This window comes from Anser cygnoides, chromosome Z (assembly GCF_040182565.1).
Source record: "Anser cygnoides isolate HZ-2024a breed goose chromosome Z, Taihu_goose_T2T_genome, whole genome shotgun sequence".
Lineage (NCBI taxonomy): Eukaryota > Metazoa > Chordata > Aves > Anseriformes > Anatidae > Anser > Anser cygnoides.
This window is the reverse complement of record NC_089912.1, coordinates 77,627,225-77,650,361: the sequence shown is the minus strand read 5'-3', so window position 1 is coordinate 77,650,361 and position 23,137 is coordinate 77,627,225. Positions and strand designations below refer to the sequence as shown.

Sequence of the window (23,137 nt, the reverse complement as noted above, 5' to 3'; positions counted from 1 at the left end):
TGCCTGCTAGGAAAGATACCTTCCCTGCTTCAGTCATCTAACAGGATTCTTGGCATTCAGCTCATCAGAGGGGTTATTTTCTTTAACCATATTTCTGTAGGAATGCATCTTTTAAGTATCCTGCTGCATTATTTTGATGCAACCTTCATATCTTTTCAGCTTATTGTTTCTGCAATTCCTTTTCTCTGTATATCAAGCGATGTTGCTGGGTGTGCTTTTTCTAACAAATCTTCAAGGAAGATTAGGAAAAAAAATAAAAAGCTAATATATTTTATGGCTTGAAAATTTCAGGGTCAAAACAGATTTTAAGTGTTGATCTTCTTGCACTCGCTGATGAATCTTTTTGACCAAGCAGCTGGTGTATCAGATCTAGCTGGCAGCACACAGAGCACATTAGGAAAACAAAGAGAATGTGAGATTAGGCTGAAAAGAGGCAAGAGAGGCATTTTCTCACTGTTCTGCATGAAGGCAGAAGATGCTTCGAGAGGATACAGCCTCGATTTTCTTATTGGAACTATGGCCTCTTCCCCCCATCAGATTATTCAAAGGTAAATTTGCTTTTCACTTTCTCAAACAGAGCATTTCCCCCTCACTGGTATACTTATTTATTAGTAACATTATTTGTAAAATGCTAACTTCATTGCCTGCACTGTTATGATGTTATCTCTATGTGCTTCTGTGAGAATGTAACAATGTCATGAAGAAAAATGATGTAAAAATGATGTGGGTACATAAAATGGGATTGACAAAATGTAATAAATCACTGCTGGGCTGAAGAACAGAGCTGCATGTGTAATGAAATACTTTGGCATTACATCATCGTTTATGTAACATCTGGCAGAGCCTTGTATTTCAGTGCTGCTTTGAATCAGGATCATTTTTTCTCTCCGGGAAAAGAGAAAAACAAGCCATTAGGTTTTGCACATAGAAGACTTGAAAAAAAAGGGGAAAAAAAAGGAAACCCATGAAATGTCTGTGTGAGGCTCCCCTGAGAAGTTCTGCCACCTCCAACTCGATGCAAAGAACATAATGTGAACTACAAAACAGTTCACTTTCAACCAGGATTTTCTTCAGTTGTATAAGAGAAACACATCTTTAATGTGAAGGGGATATTTTTGAGGTTACATAGTTCATTTTTCCATAAGAGAATTTTTCTATTTTTCATCATTATACATACCCTGTGGCCAGGCTTCTAACAAAAGAGAACAGGTGTGAATTATATGTATTGGAGTGTTTTCCACAGGCATTTTTTTCCAAAAGAGAGTTGAATTACCTTTCTGCCATTGTCAGCTCCCAGTCTGCTCTCAGGCAGCCGTGCAGGTGCTCCTTCAGCATTGACTCCACCACTCCTGACCACCAGCAGAGTCTTCCTCATCCCTGGGGTGAATCATCACGCCCAGGTTCACCTGGTGAGCAGGGTGCCAGGAGGAGCAGGACGAGCTCCTCCGAAAAACGAGAGGTCTTTGCTAAGAACATCTGTGGACTGTGCCCTGACCTGACTGAATTCAGCAGAAGCTTTGCTATTACTTTCAAGGGGACTTGGGTTTGCCTTGCACCTCTAGCTGCTGAGGTCCCCTGGGAGGTACCGGTGTGGTGGCCGTGGTGCTGTGCGTGGTGGCTGTGGGGCTGGAGGGGGCCAGTGAGGCATCCAGCAGCGTGGATGCTCTCCTTCCCCAAACCTTCATCGGGTGGCAGCTGTCTGGGATGCGGGAACGGGTTATTGCCAAGAACTCACTGCTTCTAAAAATAGGCTTTTTGCTTTCTTTTTTAAACATTCCACCATTCAAGGAGGAAACAGGACAGGTTGCCAAACAGAAATCACTGTTTGTTTAGCTCCTTATCTGTTAATCAAATATCATGCAGATAAGCCACTCTTACCGTAATCGCTCTTCTCCCAGGGATTTTCATACAGTATATTTATCCAGCAGTATAGGTCTGGCTGATACATAAATAGAGCTGGTAGTTATAGCTATTATACTCCCCCTCCTACTTTCTCCAGGCTGATACAGGATGGTAGATTTTGATATTCTCTTGTGTAAAACGTGATTTAAGAGTTTGGTTTTTCATAGTGGAAGCAGCACGGGGAAGCAGAGCAGGCTGGATACAACACTCACTGCCCTAGAAACCCAGTGTGGTGTTGGTCTCTGGAGTGCTTTTGTCCTTCCTGAGTGATTGTCAGAGTTACCGAAAAGTTCATTTGCTTTGGTTTTTAAATCAGTGTTGACTTCTATTGATTTTCGTTTTGGAGGAGAGTGGTGCTGTGGAGCATGAATGTCGCTGCAAGCAGGACAGTATAAAATTGGCAAAGGCAAGAGGGAGGCAGTGGCCATATGATTAAAGTGCAAGATTTGGAGTCAGGATGTTTTGTTCCTATTTCTGGTTTTCCTGCAGGTGACCTTGGGAAAAGAAATTACTACCAGGGCTGAAAGCTGGCCATGTGCAGGGCCACAATGTCTCTTGCCAGCAGTAGAGGCAGCAACTGGACATTTTAGGATGAAAACCCCTCTTTCCAGTAACTGAGGCTTTTGGATGAATGTACTTTTCCCTTTCCTCCAGGAGAATGATGACAGTGTACAGCTGACCTAGGGATTTCCAAGCAGGAGGAGAAACTTACTTACATCTCAGGGATATGCCCCTGACACTTTTGATCCTGCAGGGACACGAGCTGGACTTTTCAAGGTATAAGTTGGCCCAGAGAAGTTCCTCTACGGGCAGTGTTTTAAGATTCCTTCTGCTATTGCCTTTTCTCCCCCTTGGCATGTAAACTGCCTTAGTCCTCCCATTAAATGCTGTGAGGTGCACATCCCCCTGTTCTCCAGTGTTCTTGTATGATGCCATCTCAACCAGCTCCATCCCCTGTGATTAAAAATGAATTGCCATGGCCTGAGTGATGGGCCTTTGCAGTGAGGTAGCAGTAGCTGATGTCTCTCCACAGGGATTTCTGCAAGGCACCAAGTGAGACTTCCAGCGCACTTAGCTGCTGCTTTGCATTTACAGTTTGTACCTGTGCTCCTTGTGCCACAGTTTAGGCAGGGTAATAGAAGTCTAAATTATCTCATGCTAATATGGTTCTTCCAGTCCCCTGGAAAGGATCACAAAAATATGAGCTGACAATGTAAGAATATCTGTGAGCACTAGAGAGAACTGTCTCTCAAGGAGAAAAGAAGACTTTTTACTTAATAAAATATTGCCCTAATGGCACATGAGATTTCTATAATCTCTGTCTGTTTCACCGCTGTCATGAAAGTGACTGGGAATGTTGCACTAACATGGAGGAAACTGGACACAAATCTTTGTAGATATACAAAATTTTTCTAAAGTTCAGTCAGGATGATGTGACCCCTTCTCCACTAGGGAAATGAGAAGGAGGGAGAGCCCTCATTAAAAACTGCGGCACTCTTTGTACAATTCCCATCAAAACACTGTGCAAAGCTGCCCGTTGCTATCAGTGCATGAGCCCTAAGCCCACAATCTCCCCCCTTCCCACGCACAAGGGACAGGTGCAGCCCTTGGCTGGCTCCAGCCTTGTTTGTGTCTCCCGCAGACCTTGCTCTCCTCCGGGGACGAAGTTTTCTCAAAACAGGACTTTGGGTGTTTTTGTCACATAATCAGCTTGTTGTCCTCGTCCTTCCTGGGAAAGCGCTCAGGGTGATGTTTACAGCTCTGGGCACAGACAAAGCAGTGGGTGCAGGCGTCCAGCAGAGCAGCTGGCGCTTCCCTCGCAGAGCAGGGCCGAGTGGCTGGCCCTTTCCTCACACCGCACGTAGCCCTGGCTGTGAGGAAACCTGGTTCTCCTGGGCTGAAAGGCTGTAGTCACACAGAATTTAGAAATGTCCTGGGAAGGGCACACAGCTTTCCCTTCCTGAGCACAAACCCATTCCTCTAAAGGTCCGGTGGCCAGGAATGCTGGCCTGTAACTTTGCCTGCGTTGTCACAGGACCAGAGCCCTCTCATCAGGGCACACTTCCTTGTGAAAGACTGAGCTGTATGCCAGTTAAAGAGAACGGAAAGAGCCTCCTGGTGGCTTTTCTTTATACTGCCAAAAAGATGATAGCCTTCCCAGAGAGGTGCCGGAGGTCACTTGTAGGGAGGAGACAGCTGGAGGAGGCCGAGGACCTGCGGTGGCTGGGCGAGCAGAGGTGCTGCAGCCATTTTGTGCCTGTGGCCAGCCCAGGGCAAGTCCCCGTCCCCGGCCATCACCAAGGGCCTGTGGCTGTGCAGCAAGGGCAAGATGCCCTTGTGATTTCACTCCACACAGGAGGAGATAAAGCACGGGTTTTTCCGTTTCTATCAGCCTGTGTCCATAATAAACTTTGCAACTGTGCCGCCTGTTGGGGTTTACATTACTCACATTTGCTCGCACGATGACTTGGCTCGAAGTAAGGGTGAGCTGAGGCTGAATCCAGGCACCACCAGGCTGGCAACCCTCAGAACAGACACTGCTCCCCCAAACCAGTGCACAGAGCAAGGCATGAGGTCCGCTGGGGGCACCTGCACCTTCTCATGAGCCATCACCATCACCACTGCCATCACCATCAGCATCACCTTCAGCACTGCTGGCTGAGCCTGCCTGGACAGGGGGCTGCAGGTCTGCGAGGGGGTAGAGGGACAATACCCAACAGGCCTTGGGCCATTGTTCAGCGATCAAAGCTCTGAATAATGTTAATGAGTTAATTCACCACCTAGGAAATGGTCCCCTGCTGGTGTAGCAGATGAAGGAACAGGGATGGCTACGGGGAAATAATTTTATATGGAGATGTGTAACAGTGTCATTTCAGCTTTGTTCCTTTTTACTTCTTGACAGCTGTTAGCATTACACAGACATATGTATCGATAATTTTCCCCCTCATTTCTACAGCATGGAGCTGCTTATTTCCCAGATCTTCTATTTAATTCAGCAAAAGCACTATTCAATTACCTGTTTAAGCAGAAGGCTGGGGACAAACAAGGCTGGGCTGGAGGAAGAGCCAATTGGTAAAATCACAGCTGGCTCCTAAACTCTCTGTGGAAAGCTTCCTCCAGTGGGCACAGCACCCTGATGCTCTTTCCCCCATTTTGGGTAATGGAAGGGAGGCAAATCCCTCACCTCCTACCCTGGGCTCCATCTCCCTCAGGGCTGATATTGTGTGGCAGGGCTCTTCTGGCAAAAGAAATATTAAAGCGAATAGCCATCATTTCCAGATGGTAGGCTGGAGATTGCCACAGGTGCACCATGTTAAGTCCGTGCAAAATACTTGAAGAATTTCTGCTGCCTAATGTTTCCCCTGCCTTGCTTCTTGCCCATGCTGGTTGTTCATGGTGAGTCTTATTGAAGCTGTTGGGTCTGTTCCTCATTTCTCTTCCATTGTGTTTTGTTTGCCCGGAGCTGCTGATGTTCAGCTGACACATGCTAAATTATTCCTGATTTATGCCAGATGAGGTCAGAATCAGAACCATTATTTGAAAACAATAAGCTTGGGATGTATAGTTTGGGTATATTTTTCCTTTGTTCTGCTATTTGATGGTTTGCTTCCAATGTTCCTTCCCACTGACTTCCAACAGAGGTTTCTTGCTGTATAAACAACTGGATTGATTTCCAATATGGACTTTTACTTCCTTGAAAAAAGATCTCCTCAGGGGAAATCGGCGGTTCTCTCTGTATATATTTTCTTATTTGCATTTACTCTGAGGGGTTTGGAACCCAGAGACAAGATTTACGTCAACAAATCCCTCTCCCTCTTATCCAATTTAGTTGTTTTAACATAATACAATCATTTTCTAAATCAAACTGATGGAGCGGTTCCTAAAGGCATTACACCAACTGTATATCTGGAATCATATTCGCCTTCTTTTATTGCATTAGCACCAGGCTTGAACTTTTCAAATTTGCATTGTGCTTTGCAGAAGTTCTCAGGATATTTGAAGCAGTTTATAGCTGGAATCTGGTGTGTCTTAAACCAGAGACCAGAGAGTGAATTATAGAGCAAAGCTCATGTAGAGATGAGCTTACAGTTTCACAGAACGAGCAGAAAGCGGAATAAGAAAGCAGGAGGAATGCTGCATCTGCTGGGTGGCTTTGGGGACACTGCAAAGTGAGTGCTGTGTTACAGCCCTGATTCTGTCTGTCTCACCAGGCTCACTAAGAGGTTTGATTTCTTCGCTTTGAAGAGGTTGCTGAGTAAGGGTCTGACATACAGCAAAGGTGCATGAGTAGGGAGCACCTGGGGAAAGGTGCCTAACACCATGGACATGATCCAGTTATGTTCCTGCACTGGGTTTCAGCAAATAGTTTTCCTGTTATTTGAACATCAGCTTTCTTTTGCTGGATGGGCTGTCACTATCAGGCTTCTTTCTTAAGATATGCTTTTAACATCAAAGAGAGAATTATCAAAGACACAAATGAGAATTTTGCTCTTATCTGAGCTTTTGCTTTTATGTCCCTACTCATGGAAGTGTCCCTGCCCAGGGCAGGGGCATTGGAATTTGATGATCTTTAAGGTACCTTCCAGCCCCAAACATTCGGTGATCCTATGATTCTATGAACTTCTCCTTCCTTGCTTTGGTGTGGTTATTTCAATGATAATTCTTGGTCATCCAGAGTAGTGAGGAGTTTGGAACAAACTGACTAAAGCAAGCCAACAAATAATACCTTGCACACAGAAAATAAGCCCAAGGATATGCAGTGAAGGTGTGAGAGGGAAAACAAAGCTCAGGTGGCATCAGCTGAGGCAAGGCTCTGAGCTCCCTGAGCCGAGGAGGACATGAGGACAGCACCACCACACTCCTGGTCCCAACAGAGTCTGTGAAAAATGCCCGAGTCCAGCCCACTGGTAAAGCCCTGTGTTCATTTCCAAGCCCTCCATCCTCCCACATGTCACAACCCGCCGTTGGACAATAGCTTAGCATCTAAAAAATTGATACCAGGATTGTGAATAATGGAGTAAGGCAGCTGACAGCTGGAGAGCATTCTCAGTTTTAAGTGCAAATCATACATTTTTGATAAAATAATAAGTCCATTTTGAGGTCTGTACCCAATTATTGGAAAAAGATACTGACCTAGTACTAAAAAAAATATAATAATAAAATCTGCTACTTGCAAATAGTACTTAGATGAACTTCAGGCTCCCAGTATAGATGTCTGAAAGAAGATCTTGATGTTTTTCCTACAGGGCAGATCCAGCCAGGTGTGTCAGGCATTCCCAGGAGATATGAAATAGCCTTGTGTCGACCTGAAGGGTCAAAGAAACCGGTGTGCTGGCCTGTGGCTGGGGCTTTTGGTGACCAGGGAAAAATTTGTGATGGTTTGGTGACTGTATCACAAATCCACCAGAGGGGAGCATGTGCTCAGCATAGTATGGCACAGAGAGGTACCCAGCCTGGATCCTGCTGGCAAGAAATGTTTGTACCAGGGGTAGATTGGGCTGCAATGAGGCATTTGCTCCTTTTGACCTGCTCTCTCTCTACAGTGGGGCTCAGCTCTTCTCTTTGGAGTAAAGACTGAGCATCTTGAACACCTTCTGCAACAAGAAGTTATTTCACACTTGTTTAGTTCATGTTCTGCTCGGTTCATACCCAGTATACCACATTTTTCCAAAAACTGAGGAGCCTGTGGTGTTGCAGAGGTGCACGGTCTGAGGGAAGTGGTTCCCGCTGACAGCGCACTAACCCTGGCCACGCTGACAGCTGCAACGTGATGCCTGGAGATGTTAATTGTTATTAAAACATCCTTTCAGTGCTCGCCATTGACTGCCCACATGAGCAATTTTACTTACAGCCCATTTTTTCCTTTACTATCGATTATATTAGGAAAGAGATGAAAAATATGAAACCAGTGTTGCAGAGAATAGGTCAGTTTATTAAGGCTCCCTCTCCAAATTGGCTGTTTTAAAATTCAATAGATGAACATAAAAAGCGGGTCTTAGTGAGAAAAAAGCATCCAGGCAGTTTGTTCCAAAGGTAGCATCCCTCTGCTTTTTGCTGTCAGGCTTTTCAGAGGAACCACAAAGCCCAAGTACACTCGACCTCTTGCCAAGTGGTTCACAGTGTATTTTTGCCTCAGATAATCACATTCAAACTGCAGCAAGACATCATGTTCTTGTCTGTATATTTCCCGATGTCACGTGTCATCCAATGTAGTGTTTCTCCGTATTTTTATGTATTTACCCTGCACCCTCTTGGTGGGAGGATGGGACAGGTGGGTGGGCAGGGAGATGAGGGCTTTGTGCCAGTCCTTCTGGCCCCCAAGAGCCTGGACCTCATACCAGAGGGTATCTCTGGGATTGTGCCCGATGGTTAGCAGAATGGGTAATGATGGCAAAATCCCAGGGAGGGCTGTGATAAAGCTATGTAGGGAAAGAAGGATGGCTTTCCAGGCCTGGGATATGGTATCTGCCTGTTTGCAAAGGGGAACAGCACTGATGTCTTCCCAGCCATTCACCACTGCCACCCTACACCTACCCCACTATCTGCTCCCCCCAGGCTTATTTCAAACATAAATGCATTTTAAAAGGTAATAATACCGTATTAACAGAATCAATGCAATCATCCATCATGGTACGGCTGAAATGCAGAGATTAGGGTTAGCAACGTTCATATCCTCTTGAATGGCAGGGCAGGTTGGTGCCTTGGGTGAGGACTTGATATTCATCACATATGCAGCACACCCAGGTGATCGGTGTGTGCAAACAGGGCACGGGGAGCCTCTCCTCTCCCCTATTCTCCCAGCCTGGCGTCCTGCCGAGTCTTCGTTTCATGCAGTGGGCAGCGTCCTATGCTGGCTTGCGTTGTAGTGTCACCTCTAACGTCAGGGGGATTTAACTCAATAGTTAAATCTGCCCCAGGACATCAGCAGTGAACTGTCCTAACTCAATTTCCCTAACACGGGGACTTTGTTCACCATCGTCTTCCCAGCACATGGATTTTCAGATGTCCTTGTTCCTTTAACGCAGTTATGAAATGATGCTATTTTCTGTAACCTTATAGATCTGCTGACAAGGTAGAAAAGAAACCCAACACAAGCCAAATTTTGTCATTTCTTCTCCAGTCAGAAATTAATTTACCAGCAGAGGGCTCTCTTACGATTACGCTTTTTTCTTTACTTTTTTTTTTTTTTTTTTTCCTTTGCCAAGGTTACCACGAGGTTTAAAAAGAGGGATACAGAAGGCAGGCAGCTGTTCCCACCCCAGTGCCTGGGGCGGAGGTGGGGTCCGGGGTGGGCTCTGGCTCTCTCAGCATGGTGTGTGGGGTCCAGCTGGGGAGTCACGGGGCAGCACCCAGCCCTGGGACCTGTGCTCAACACACCAGGGATGAGGCAGCTCATAGAGAGTTTAAGTAAAATCAAGAGCAAAAGTATGCTTTGCATAGATCATAATGTTTATTCTTTTTATATTCATAGTATCGACAGGCTTCTGGTTCTTTCCTCTTTATCCTTTGTGTGTGTGTAAGTCTTTATTCTGAGTAGGCCCAAACTACAGGAATTTAATTTATCAAGTAAATTCATACCTCAGGAAAAAAAAAATCCAGCTTTATAATTTTTATTTATGAAATGTGAGAAGCAATGAAATGCACTGTATTACTTCTTTTTTTAATGACATTATAACTTGCTCTAGTAATCTCAGAGCCTGTCTTATAACCTTGGCTGTATAAGGCCATATAAAAGCTCTGGTGGGATCCAACCAGGCCTGAAAGCTCTGAACTTTTGGGAGTGGAAGTCAGTCCTGGGGACTGGTTGCTGGCTGAATGGGGAAAGTGGGAGCCCTGGAAGCTTCCCTGGTCTTTTCCACTGGTGTAGGTGAGAGCACCACAATCAGTAGGTTATTCCACTCTCCTGACATCCTTGTGAGATATTGGCTCTGTTTTCATAGACAGAGAATGAGTCACCAAACAGACCAAGCAATTTATCTCCAGGAAGTTTGTGGCTGGGCTGAACTCATGTCTCTACTATCCCAAAACAGAGTTTGAGGCACCAGGCTGTCCCTAATATCTAAGTGGTGCCAAAAACATGGTAATTAAAAGCCTACAAAACTGTATAGTCACCACCGTTGTTTGAAAACACTGCACTTCCAAGGACTATATGACCAAAATAAAGTCCTATTGTCCTAAAGCTTTCCATCACTGCTTGCCGTGTCCTGAAACGTTGGGCACATGCTGCACCAGAAGCAGCTCATTCCCACCACGTCGAGGCACTTTCCTCACATGAGGAAAGGGATCTGTGAGGTGGTGGGTCTCTACAGAAACTTGGCCATCACCTTTGCCATGGCACGACCAGGTCCACTTTGTCAGGAAGACCACAGCTCATTTAGGGATAATTTTCTGCTGTTGGTACATTGAAAAGAAGTGGCCCTGAGCCCTCCTTGAGCAGATGGATGTTGTGGTGCACGGTGCAGTCCAGCCAGGGCAGAAAAACACTGATACCAGCTCTCAGCATGCGTCCTGTGTGTTTGCTGAATGACAAACTCTGCCTCTTATCGCAACACCAGTCATCAGAAAGCATTTCCTGATGGTTTGTTTGGGTGGTGGACAGTGGTGTTTCTATACAGAGCCTGTCGCCCTGTCTGCTGGGGATGTTTCACACTCTTTACTCTTCCTACAAAACAGAGATCTGGGTGTTTCTCTCTCCCTTAGTCTAAAACAAGATTTTCTATGAAGAGTTCAAATCTGATTTTCTTCCCTTAGATTGGAAACTGTAATTCAAGAATAAGAAATCATTCATGAGAACAGTCTTTAACAAATATAAATAATAGTTTCCTTTAGCTAACCGATAGCAAGCCCTACATATATTATATATATGTGTGTGTATATGTAATACTTACATGTAGCGTACTATTTGAAAAGGATACTCTTCCACTTAATGGGCCTTTGTCAAAGTTTAAATCCTCCCATTCGGGTAACCTGAATTATCCAGAGCTTCTCTGGGCTGTTGGTTCTGAACCTGGTGTCTTTGGCTGCCCTGCCCCATGGTGCCCAGGAGCATGGAGAACACTGTTGTGCCTCATATGTGGGGCCTGCATCACGGGCTGTGATGGCACTGGCTTTTTTGGATAACCTTGGCTTTGGAAAGATGTGAAACATCAAGCAGAGGGAAGATGAGACCTCCCCAGCCCTTCCTTACCCTGCAGGGGATGGAGGGCGCTCAGAAAATGTCTGCCTTTGCTGGGGTGCCCCTGTTCTGTGGCTTTCCCAGGTGCAGCCCACTGTATGCACCTATCTTTAGAAGCACAAGCTGTGAGGGCAGATGACCATGGGGTGAAATTTGTTCCTGAATGCAGTGGTGTATCGCTCCCCAGCTGCTGCATGCACACCAGGCGGGCTGCAGAGCAAAGACCACAGGGAGTGAGATAACTTAAAGGGCATGGGAAGTTTAGAGTGAAGTGATTAATTACTGTGGCTACTTAATGGCTAAATGTTATGGTGATAATTAAATAATGTTTGAAATTGGGCCCTTCTGATTCATCTGCCAGATCCTCAGCTTGCCTGAGCCGGTGTAGTGGTACATAACCTGGGAGGGCATACTAATTTTATACCAGCCCTGGGTCATCCAGGGAATCAAACAATCAAACACTGTATGGAAAATAAGGGGAAGAGACATCATGTTTGTGTGGACACACGGTTTAAGGAATGACTGAAAGTTGTCAGGCTGAGAGGCAGATCTTGTAGATGACAATGCCAACACACAATCCCCCAAAACAAAATTTGGGATTAGTGCATATAAGCAGATAGAGTTGGCATCTTTGAATGAATGAAGCGTAGACATCAGCCTAATGTACCTCAGCCACATCCACTTCATCTTCTGCAGTGGTTTTAAAAATGGCTCTACGCTTTTGTAGGTGCTGCTACCACTGAAGGAGAAAGAACAAACCCATCCAAGTGACGCCCACCTTAACCAGTGATAAATGAAGACAAACTCAAAGTATGCACATCATTTTAAGACAGGTCACTGGGCAGAGGTTGACCCTGGTCAGAATGTCTCCACAGACCTATCCCTGGCTGCAGCCCCACTTTGGTGGTCTTGTTGGAGAACGGGACAGGTGCTTTGGATATTTCATCCAGCTAATATGGGTCTTTGTTGTGACATTTACAATGTTTTAAAGGCAAATTCCAATGATTATTCAAAATTCTAACCAGTTATTGAAAGCAGCTTTTAGGAAAAAAAAAAAAGAAATGAAGAAAAATAATGTTGTATTTATAAGACCTATCATCAATCAGACAAAGAAAGAAAGAACAAAACCCAACCACCCTGGAAAGCAAATGGTGATAAAGATCCCAGATAAAGTCACTCTTCTCAGCGGGCAGCAAGTCTGATGAACTGAAATGGAAAGTCCTTCTCATTGATTTCAGTGGAAAAAGTAATTGACTTTGAACTCTTTGAATAAGTTGCAATCTGTATTTAATTTCTTGTCCAGGGAAGAGAATGTCATTTTGTTTTTCTTGTGGCTCCTATTAGCTTTAATATCTGTTGCACAGCTGATTCCCTTGCATCAAGCTCCAAATTTACCCCTGATGTCAGTGTGCTTAGGACTGAAACAAAAATCAGACTTTTATCTCTCAGTTGCTTAAAGGATCATGCCATAATACCACATTTATTAATTCAAAATCTCTCTCGTCCATACACGCACAAATGGAGCTGAGTATTCAGAGGAAAGTGTAAAGACTGTAATTTAACTTTCCGACATTAATGCAGCCTATTAACTGGAAATGTTCTTACGGTCCTAGCAAACTTACGCGTTTTTGCCCTTGAACTGCCTGAACAGAGAGATTCAGCACATTAGGCTGTCAAGGTCACAGATCCAAGCTGCTGACTTTCTTTCAGGGCCAAATTACCTTTTGAATAACATGTATACAGTGTTGGATTTGTCATCATCAGTTCAGATGTGGACAGGGGACCCAAAACCAGATGGCCCCTGTGGATGCCCAGAAGAGCCACTGTAGAGTTTTGTCATGGGGATCAATTTGGGTGAGATGCCCTCAGTCCCATATAGGAATAATCACCTGAAGACAAAGGAAGGGTGCTTGGGTTTGTGCCTGTTGCAGTATGAAGGACGTGGTCTGATCTTGCAGGGCTCTGCTCTCCATGTGCACTGCTCTCCACACTGTGTGGGTATGTACAAGCTGTCTACAAACTCTGTCGTCTTCCTCTGTTCTCAGATTGACTTGTTTAGCCAAAGATTGCTAAGAGGAGAAAACAGTTTTGATAATTAAACTCTACAGATTTACACTGTCATTTTGGGGACGTTGCATTTTCAATCACAAACAAAAACAAGATCAGAACACTCATTTAGAAAGACATCTTTATGTAGAAATAATGAGTCTTATTGAGCCAGCAATCCTGGTAGCAGTGTATGCTGGAAAAGCAGTGAAAGTTAAACATGAACCCCCTTGAAAGACTCATTACAATTCCAGAAAAGTCTACCCAGGCCATAATGTGAGTGAGGATTGGGACTCATTTGTTTACATTTATCAGCCTTTGTTCTGAAAACCTCTTTGAGGTTTCATCAGGAGTCATGATAAAAAGTAAGTTCTGTAGCCAACAGTTCCCCGTGCACCATGACCTCTGTGTAGCAGGCTACAGGTACCAGGGAGAATCTAGCACAAATTTCTAGTGCAAGATCTTGTCTGAAGCTTTTTGTACTGTTGACTGAGAACTGTTGCTTTAATGACAAGTGGATGAATGCTAGTGAGCCATGGCTTTAGTCCTTCACAGCAGAAAAGGAGAAAGCTGTAAAGTCTGATTTTACACTGCCAGAGTGACATATGCTGTTCCTTGAAGTCTAACCTGTTTTCTGTCTTCAGTGTATTCGTGAGACATTTCCTTTTTATGACACATACGTTATCACGGTATCTCAGCACTTCAGTGTTTGAGCTGTGTTTATCCTCACAACCTGCCATGAAGAAGGAAGCATTTTCATCCTTGTGTTTTTTAAAGAAAGAAGAATTGCCAGGAAGGTATTAAGCGACTTGCTGAAGATCACAGAGCTATCGCAGGCCAGGAAATCCTAAATCCAAAACTCATATGGTAACAATTATACCATCCTTCCTCCAAGACCATGTAAAGAGACACTTTCTAGCGGTGAGGGAGAGCCTTACCAACAGGCTGATAACACATGAATGCATTTCCCTTATGGGCCTGAGGCGACCTGGCAGAGCTCTTGGGCAGTGCTTCCAGCTGGAAGCATGAGTGCTTTTGTCTTTGGGAACTCTGCTTTTGAACAGAGCCCTTCTATGGAAGGAAATCTGCATTTTCTCCATGCTTCTCCCGAGGTAATGTGGCTGGAGGCAGCAAACAGCTACAAGAGCTTTATTGCACTTTGACCAGAGCTTTTGCAGGCAGAGGTGTGAGATATTTTCTGTACATTGAGCCGTATTTGCTGACAGAACTTCCATTATCTCCTGCTGACCTTGAACAGAGATGCAGTTTTCACCCCTCTCTTAACAGGAAGCAATAAAAATGGTCACTGATCTGAGTGGTCGCAATCATCTGATTCCCAGAGATGGCTTCAGGAAATGTAGATTACCAAGATTTTCTGGGACACTCCTTAGACGAGAGGACACGTTTGCTTGTGAGGCCCAGCTGTGAAGATGTGATGCATGTGGATGGTTGACCTCATACTTCATGAAAGTCTTCTAATCTCCCATACACCCCCATCCCCTTTTTCCCTTTAAAAAAAAATAAAATTGGAAAGCTCATGGACTGAGTAATGGGATGACAGGTCTGGAAGAAGGGTTGGCTGTCAACACTGTTATTGGTAATCTTTTTTCCAAAGGAAAAATAGCTTCTAATCAAAACTTTGTGCCACCGCAAGGATTGGTGGAGTGGTAATTACTGCTGAGAACATTACGCTCAGATAAAGCACACTAATGTTAATCAAATACGTTTCAGAGTAGAAAAAGTAAGTTACACACCAAAGAAAGAGAGCTGTGGGCCCTTTTTTACCAAATGGAGCACCGTGATCACTGGTTTTGGCCTTGGCCGAGTTAAAGAAGGTGACTCCTACCTGAGGTGCTTCCCAAAAGAGGATCGGAGAGAAGCTGCCCGCACCAGGCTCACCTCATTTTAATGCCCACAGAACCACAGATCAAAGTATTTGCTGTATTTGTTATCTATCAGAGAGGTGATTTCCTTGCAAAGTGAGTTACAACTGAGAGCAGTAGCTATTAAGAGAGTCATTAATGTAGTGGGGAAAAGAGTAAGTGGCTGGAGCCATAGCACAGGGTAAGGGGCACTTTTGGAATAAACCATGGATTTTAAGTAACCTGTGATTTCTGTTTCCTGATGTTTTCCTGTTATGACTGGCTGTCCAGACAGGCCAAAATGTATGAGCTGGACCAAACCCAACTGTTCTTTGGTCGGATGCAATTGTGGGGCTCTTTGGGGCTGCGACATGAAGCATAATGGAGCTGAGGGTCTTGCCTTGAAGATCTCAGGGAGTCAGCAGGTAATGAAATGGTGTTAGACTTCGTGACCTTAAGGGTCTTTTACAAACGAAATGATTCTAGGACTCCATGAAATGAAGCCTGCCCAGCATCTTCTCTAGAACCTGTGGCCCATGATACACTGGGGCAATGCTTTGTATGACCTGTGCTGTCCCTGGTCCTACATCAGAGACATCCTCTGAAGGATGCGGGCTCTGCTGGCACCTCACCAGCTGCTCTGACAGATGTGGCAGCCAGAGGCAGCTGTGCTCTCCCCCCGCTGCCTGTCCCGCAGAGACCCGTCCCTGCTGGTGGCAGACCATCGTGCTGGTCTGCTGCACTCCCTCTGGCTCTGAGGGAAGCCTTCTTTAGAAATAACATTGGGATCTTTATCAACTAAACTTGTTATATCTGTGATTTAATTAAGTCCATCTTGAGATTGATATATATTAAGTTACTCATTCTCTTTGATCTTTTATTTCTCAGAAACATATCCATTAGTAACATCAAGTAAGAGATTTCTTTTACACCTGTTCTTACACACAGATGGGTAGAAAACACTAGAGTTTAGAAATAAGCATCCTCAAATAGACATTGCACAAAAACTGTGCACTATGGACAACAATCCAGTCACCAAAAGGGCTGTTTTAAATGTTCCACTGCCCAGCAATAAGGGAAGATTAATAAGGATGCAGCAGGTGCCCGGCTATCAGTAAGACCCTCTAGACACCCTCCTAGAAACTAAACACTGGAATGGGTTCCCTGGCCGGAGGCAAGCAAAGGTGATGGCTGCAGGCAAAGGGGGCAGTGGGGAGCCTCTCTCTCTTTACGTCTCTGCAATCCTGTCCCATCCTCATGCTGAGATGCATCTGTCTGTGTCAGTTACTGACTGCTGTCCACTTAATATTTCCCCCATTTCTCCTGACAGGTGTTGTAAATGGGCATTGAGGAGATCTCCAGGCAAATGAAATGGGCTAGGACAATTTGTTTTTTCCTGCCCTCCCTCTGGGCTTGCAAAGCTCACAGGCAAGAGCTTGTATGTACTAGAGAAAGCATGCATGGAGTGACTTGCTCAGGCATTTCTGGTAACAGGGGAGGCAAAGCTGCAGAGCTGCAAAACCTGCTACCAACAGCTGCCCTCTCACTCCAACACCCTTGTGCCTCCTGCCTCCAGCTGGGTGGAAGGACCCGGGGGGTCATAAAATGCCTTCTGTCCTGGTGGGCAGATGAATGGTGCCCTGCGCTGGGGAGATGCTGGGTCTGAATTTTGGGGTGCATGCTGCAGCTTGTGCCCAGGCCCCCAGGCAAAACAGTGCAGCAGGCTCGCTGCCTATGCGGGCTGCCCTGCGGTCGCATGGAGAGGCTGGGGGCCAGCAACTGAGCTAGTGTGGGTGCAGGATGGCACCCTGAAGACTGCCTTGGGAATGAGGGTTATCAATCACTTCGTGATGGATTTTCCCATCTGCACAAAGCAGGGAGTGATATTTATTCTCTTTTACTGACGCCTTTAACTTTTAAATAGAATGGAGCAAAATTTGGTTTTATATAGCTCCTCTCACACTTCCCTATTTCAAAGCACTTTTACAAAGCAGTTAAGTTAGGATATAGTGCTCGAAATGCAGTGACTGTAGGCAAATGTGGCAATCTGAACTACACCATATATCATCTCACACACCTCCGCCGGGTTTGGTGTGCACGCTGCTTGATATTTTTTAACAGCTACTCCATACCTGCCCTTGATTCTGACCGACTAAATCTGAGCTATTAAATCTGTGCCTCGGTACTTTTTTTAACACCTGTTTTAAAGGGAATTTAGCACTTGCAGAAGTTGCCAGATCATGGTAGGTTTATGGAATATGCACTTCTTTTCCTGATAACGACCCTGAGGCATTCAAAGCTTCAAAGAGTTCATAAGAAGCATTGAATCAGCAGCCCAACTTTTCTGAGCCTTGTCTGTCAGTAGCACTTTCCTGGGAAGGCTGGCCCCATGTGATGCTCTTTTCATGTAAACAGTACTATTCCCAGTGACACAGAAACTATCAGCATCAGCATCCCAGACGCCGGGTGCCTGGTGTCTCCTCTCTTTCCTCCCATGGCTGGGATATTGACACTGACAGCAGGGAAGGACTGGGCAGCTCTCTATTACCTGAGCTGCCTCCACCAGCCCTCCTCAGCGCAAGTAAACACCCTTTTACCCAGCATCTGAACCTCTTCGGTGCTTCTGGTTAGCAGGTGGTGTCCTTAAACATGAGCCAAGGCTGCAGTAGCAGATAAAGCTTTGTGATATTCATATAGAAATACCAGTATGTGAGAGCATTAGTGGTCATATACTCCCAAATGCACTGTTCCATATTGGGTCGTGGCTCTTGTAATTACTCATTTCTAGTCCTTCCATCCTTGCCTTTACAGTGAAATTATAAAACATTATTTCTGTACCCCAGAACCTTCCCATTAGCCTTCATTAATGATTATTTTTGTCACTCTCAAGCTGGTTCTGTAAAAATCATACATATATAATTGACCAAATTCCTCTCTCATTTCCTCTCAGGCAACATCATTGAAGTCAATGAATACCTCTAAGTGTGAGTAAATGCTGTATTTCACTCAAAGGCTACATTGTACTAAGAGCTTTTCTGCCCCATTATAGGTTGTAACAAATATTTTTGCTAGGAGAAATCATGAGCTCATTAAACAAGGTATGAAAAATACTCTGAAAAACCATCAAGAGAACATACAACAGCTACAGCTGAAAAAAAAACAGGGCTTTTTTTGAACAAAAAGTAATCCTTAGGGCTGCTATAAAATGGTAAGCATGCTGTACTCCTGTGCAGACCACTAATGGTTAAATTTTCTCAGTTGGACTCACATAAATCAGTGTAGCCCCACTGACTTTAATAGAGTTATGCTGAAATTGCACTGGTGTAGCAGCTCATTTTGGCCCTACAAACTTGGCATTTGTCATTGTAGATTTGATCCAAACCTCATGAAACCCCTTGGGAATCTTTGTATTTAGATAATGGGATTTGAATCGGACCGTATAAGTTTAACATGAATCATAATTAACTCAATTTGGTATTTGTATGGCTCATAATATGCAAGAGAGCCACCAGAGCCAACTGGATCATTGGTCTAGTTGCTTAGGAATGCAAGTGAAACTATGAAGTCTTTCACTTAGTCCACCTAATTACAATCAGATGGTAACTACTTTAAGTAATTACCAGACCAGAGGCAGCTTGGAGCACTGACCTAACATGATGGGCTCTGTCTTCTGGTGCCAGATCTCCAGAGAAATGATTCTCCTCTTTTGCTTCTCTTAAGTACTGACCATTCATAACACTCATCTTGTTGATGTTGTTAATTGCCTTTAATATTCTGTATGCTGTGGGGATAGCATTATCTTGCCTACCACACTTACTTAGTTCATAATGCTGTGTGCTTGTAGTGGGCAGAGGATGCAGAGGTCACGAAGCCCAGTTCTGACCTCATTTACATTGGAGTTGCACCAATAGAATTTGATGAACTTTAATGAAAATGTTCTTGATTTATAGCAATGCGGGTTAAATACAAGGCAGAGATCTGCTCTAATTCTGTTGTTCTACTAGAATTACATTGCTCATTGATGATGGGCTATGTGTGTGTGACTGATGAATATATATATTTATGTATAGTCACATCAGGATTTTTTAAAATGGCTGATCATATTCAAATGGACAAATTATATCTGAGTTTGTTAGGAATTTTCTGGAGATGTTTTACTGGTGTCAACGGCAGTAAAAATCAGCCTGTGTATTCCATGTCATGAAGTGAAACTACAGAGAACCAATACACGTCCCTTCTCCAAAAGCTTGCTGTAGAAAATGTCTGTCACTTTCAGTCCTTATGAAAGGAAAGGAAAACAGCTAATTGCCAATTTATATAAAGAGAAGAAGACTTTCTTCTAGTCTTCATCTCAGAAACAAGCGGATGAAGGCAAAGGATGCTATTGTATCAATATCACATAAAGGGTAATGAAATTGGAAATAGATTCATGATTTATTGTCCCTCCAGCAGCACACTTAAGTATACGGGAAAATTGGCTTTCGGTATATCCAGTAGCTGCTTACATAGCATGACTAAAGAAAGACCCTGTGAATATGAAAGGTCCCAGATGAATGAGGCCTGAAATGGAAAAACCTCTATTGCTATAGCAGACGGGACGGTGTGGCTTTCATGTGCATTGTCAGTAATTTGCCAACATTTACATTTGATCTTTGGCTAGCAGAAACATTCATTTAGTGGGCTGTAAAGGCCCCTTTCCATACCTGCTATCTAACCTGATAAAAATCATTATGCTGCAACAGTCCCTTTTTCTAGGTGTCAAGCAGGAAAGCCATTATCCAGGGGATGCAGAGAAGCTGTGGTGTAAATCCCCTGCAAGGTTCCACATCGCTTCCTACGCCTGAGAAAATATACGGCACCTCTCCCAGCTGCTGGAGCAAGGTTTCACGATGGTGAAGAGGAGGGTGCTCTAAATCGCTCTAGGAGTGCAAGACTGTTGGCTAACAGAGGAGACAGCATGGTCATGTTAGGGAGAGGGCAGGCCCACTTCTGTCCTTGCTGCAACACATCATCCTCCCTCTGCTGAGGTTGGTGCCCGGAGCCTGCATCTGATGCCGAACCCCTTAATGCCATTCTTTGCTGTTTGGGAGTGCAGTCATCAAAAATGACCTGCTCGGTGACTGAAGCTTTGGGTGCTGAGGGTATTTTCTGGCTGTGAAGTCAAATGTCTGGTCTCCAGAGAAGGAGGGAAGGGCAGCAGAGGGAGAGGCAGAAGGGCTGGCCTACAGTCATGGTCCAGTCCGGGGCAGCAGGCCCCGGTGTGGCAGGGTGCAGGGCAGCTGCTGCTGGGTCTGAGCCAGCCAGGTGGAGCTGGCTTAAAACTAGCTCCCCCCTTTCAACTAAATAACCCCAGATTTTGGTCATGCTTCTCCAGCCCTCTCTTTTTGTTGGGGGGGGGGGGGGGGGGGGGGGCGGGGGGCAGCAACCAGCGCCGCAAGACCTCGCTGCCAGTGATTCAGAGCAGAAATGCAGCTGATGTCTCTCCAAGAGCTGCATGAGACTGCTTTCAGCCCAACGTGAGACAGCACCGGCCTCTGTGAGCCGTGGTCTCTCTCAGCCTGGCTGGGTGATAGAGGAACAAAGGGCTGTGGGACGCAGAGCCCCTCGTGATCCCCAGCTTGCAGCCAGGTGCGCGCTGCGATTTCTTTTCCATGTTAATATTCCTGGGGCTGGCCCTGGAACTGTATCTGTTTCTTAGATCTCTCCAGTTAATGAAATGGCCAAATACAATTGTCTGGCAATAGAATTGCACTTCAGCAATACAAACAAAAAGACCCTAATTTACATTTGTGCCAATACCATTAATGTAAATTGGTTATTAGCTATTTATGCTAAAAAGCTGTAATACAAAGCATAAAGGTAGTTTTATTAACTACATTTTGCCCTGTGAAATCTATGCTAGAAGGCATACTTTGCAATCAGTGATTTTCTTTTCTCAGGCAATATGGCATTTGCTCTACCTAATTAACATATTTATAAACAAATTACTACCCCCTTTTCTGCAGTTTGCATTTTATAACACATCACTGCTATGAAGTTAATAGGACAGCCGTGTGCAATGCTTTTGTAATTCAATTGCAATGTTGGATTGTTCTTTATTCTCATTCTCATGTATATGTAGGAAGGGGTAATTAAAGAAAAAATGGCATTTACAAACAATTATAATGTAGGAATAACAAGGAGGGAAATGGGTTTCAATCATTGCTTTTTAATAGAGGTGTAGGGAGAATTGGGGGTAGAAAGAAAACAGAGCTGCACCTGTCCTCTGTCCTTCTGTTTTTAGTCTCTTCCTGAGTCTGTGGGAAGATTTTCGGGGGTGCAGGGGCCAGATTGTCCCTTTTGCAGAGCTGTGATGCCCATGCTGAAGGAAGGGAGAGTTGGACTGGGACTGAGAGTTACCTTCAGGCAGAAAATGTGGCCTTCTTGGTTTCTAGGACAGCTATTTCAGGGCCATCCGGCATCACCTGGTTCCCCTCCAGAGCCTCTCAGCAGCGCTTAATCAGGTGCCAGGTCCCTGCCCCAGCAGCTAGCCACTCAGATAGTGATGTGAGGGGACAGGGATAGGTGATGCTGGGGGGCGGGAGAGAGGGGAGATGGGAAATGGCACGCTCTTTGGAAAGAAGTCTCTAGGTCCTTGCTCACCGTAACCCCCGATGGCTGAAATCATTCTGGAGAAGGCAGGAACAAAAGAGGTGAAGGACGCTTTCTTGTCTTTTACCCAGAAATGCAGAAAGTTTTTAATTCAAATGAAACTGTAATATCCCTAATAGCAAATGAGAATTTGGAGGTCATTTATACTACTTCTTAATTCTGTAAGGAACACATTCTGAAGGATGGAAATAACTTTGGTTTAATGAATTCACATGTTCCAGTGGAATTTCAATCTTTCGCTTTGGTATTAAAAGTTAGCGTTAAATTATATTCTTAAATTATAGTGTCATCTAACCCAGTTATGTCTGATCTCTTACAGTCTGATGTTGGTTATTTTAAGGCAAATTAGCTAGTTTGGAAAAGACAGAGGTAAATATATTTTCTGTGCAAAGAGATTTATAAAGATGTGGCTAAATAATAGTTAGCAGCTAGCTTCTGTGCATAGAAACATTTTCAACCCTGAGAACACTGAGTTTTCCATGCTACCAGATGCAAGAACACTTAGGATAATCTGAGTGTAAATACTCCATGACAGAAAATAGTCCTGTGCTCCAGTTATTCTCACAAGAAAGAGCACTACACTATATTCTGTTGTGGGTCGATATGAGAGGTTATTTGCACTCTGTGTCCGCGCACTAGGTTGTTCTTAGAGGGTTGTTGTTGGTAGCCTTGAAGGGAGTGCCATGCTGCCCTCCCATCAGCTGGTTGGGAGTCATAACACTGGTGGCTCTGGCTGCAGGGCAGAGCGTGAAAAACAAGTTAATAATTGACCTATGCGCCTTGTTTTCATTCTTAGGTCTACAGACATAGAACTGATAACATCTGTTGTTTTTCGTTTTTTTTTTTAATAAAAATTTTTTTTACAATAAATAGAATATCTTTTACATCTCATGTGAAAAACAACAACACAAATGGTGGGTCAAGAAGTGGGTTATTTACTGTCTATTTTTTTTCCTTTAAAGCAGGAGAGATCAGATACTGCTAGGGAGATCGTGCAGCATTCAGAAAACTTTGTGAATCACCCGCGATAGGCTGCGGCTGCCATTCTTTGTATGACTTTCCAAGTTCATGAAAAGGTTACATGGCTACCAAGATGAAAAGCAGTCTCATCTGTTTTTTTCTACCACAGCCTTTTTCCATTACTAAAAATGAGGATTGTGATGAATCATGTCTTCAGCTGAACATCAAACACAAGACTGTAGTCTTCAGTGAGCATTAAATGTAGATGTGAATATAAACAGAGAAGAGTAGGTTATTATGTAGGAAAGCGGAGTATAATAGCAAGGCACAAGTTAGCTATTTAACATATGCTTTCTGCTCCCCTTGGTATCATACATGCTTTTATCTTGGGAGAAGAGGGCAATGGGTTAGCATGACCCTGTCTATAGACTCTCATCAGAAAATTGGTGATGAATAGTTACTATCGTCTTTGAAGCAACCACGATTCTGCTTCTATCTCTGCAAATATCTGAATGGGTATTTCACCCAGCTTTGTTTTCAC

At 44.4% G+C, this 23,137-nt stretch overlaps 1 long non-coding RNA gene across 2 annotated transcripts in view; it reads left to right on the top strand.

Moving 5' to 3' along the window:
- Positions 1-381: 381 nt before the first annotated feature.
- The window catches only part of LOC106042080 (uncharacterized), a 61,937-nt gene continuing 39,181 nt past the window's right edge, over positions 382-23,137 (top strand). The window contains exons 1-2 of one of the 2 annotated variants that reach the window (XR_007169219.2): positions 382-548; positions 17,936-17,969. This is a non-coding gene — a long non-coding RNA (uncharacterized lncRNA). The remainder of the gene's footprint in view (positions 549-17,935; positions 17,970-23,137) is intronic. The other variant, XR_007169220.2, reaches the window with a different exon arrangement.